This window comes from Austrofundulus limnaeus, unplaced genomic scaffold (assembly GCF_001266775.1).
Source record: "Austrofundulus limnaeus strain Quisiro unplaced genomic scaffold, Austrofundulus_limnaeus-1.0 Scaffold400, whole genome shotgun sequence".
Taxonomy (NCBI): Eukaryota; Metazoa; Chordata; class Actinopteri; order Cyprinodontiformes; family Rivulidae; genus Austrofundulus; species Austrofundulus limnaeus.
The window spans coordinates 18,832-20,241 of record NW_013952802.1 but is presented as its reverse complement, the minus strand read 5'-3'; positions in this window follow the sequence as shown (position 1 = coordinate 20,241).

Below are 1,410 nucleotides of genomic sequence, written 5' to 3'. Positions count from 1 at the left end.
GTGTAAAGGTTAAACATTGTTTTTTTGTTGTTTTTTTGTACACAAACCTGTACCTTGTATTGAATGAGGTATGAATGCAAGATGTACTTGTGTTGTGTAGTAGATCCGGTATAGGAGGGGTGGGATGGGAGGGATTTTGGGTGTGTGTGTTTTGTTCTGTGTTTTTGTTAGTTTGTTCTATTCTGTTGTTTGTGTTAAAAAATGTAATAAAAAGACCCTGTTCAAAAAAAAAAGCAACAAACATTTTGGTGCGAATCCACATAACCTTCATAACCTTGTGTATGAGAGATGTTGGAAAAGCTTATATTCCCATAAGCCAGTTCTTACATTTACATGCAGGTTAATGAAACTGACACATTATTTTTTACACCATTGTTTGGCGCTGTGTTAGTTAATGTTGTGAAGAAGGCTCTTTGTCATGTCAGTTATGTGTGTACCTGTGATCAAATCAGAAAAAAGTCAAATGCCCCCTAAATTCACCATTTGGTGGTTGTCATAATTAGACCTGTTCACTGGGTAAAATTAGTAGTGTTTTTAGTTTGAAACATGAAGTTGTGCATCATCATTTTTAGATGGTAAATGGTAAATGGACTGTACTTGTATAGTGCTTTTTTATCCATCCAGGACACTCAAAGCTCTTCACACTTGTAGGAGGGGAGCTTAAGGTGGTATTAAGCTTCTCTCACATCTCTCATACACAAGGTTATGAGGAAACTTTTACCAAGGTATTTCTCATTACTTGTTAATATCTTGACTGTGCGAAGTGAAAAGTGACACAATAAGTGAATGTTCAGATGAGTTCAAGTTGATTCATAAAAGACTATGCAATCATTTATTTACACAAATTGAACAGATCATAAATTACACTTAATTGTGGGTARTCCTATAAAAAGTGTCAAAGTTAAATGAGATAAAATCCGCGTCCGAATTTCAATTCACATCAACTTAGATTACTTACATAGAACAGTAAAACATCAGTTCTGATGTTAACTACCAAATAATTTTACCGGTACTTTCAGCTTAAGTTTTGGCAAATAAGAACAAGAAAAGGAGGAAAGTAAGGTTAGTAGGTTACTACTACTTTTACTTTATCAAAGTGTGGGACAACCGGATCATCACATCTTTTCTGCGCTTAGGGTCCACATGACACGTCACTCCGAACACGTCAGCTTTACCTGATGATGTCTTCTTAAGGCACCCTCTGGGTATGAGCTGTCTCGCCTCCGATCAGTCAGGGAACTGATTATCGGCTCACTTACCGGTCATTGGGGAACAGGTGTTATTTTCAGGTGACTTTCGTCTGTTTCAGTCCAAGCCAGAAAAATTCAAGCTGTTATCCGGTCCCTTCTTTTCAAAATAAACTCTCCCTACAGGAGGTGAAAACACACTTTAGAGGCTTGAAGCCTGGGT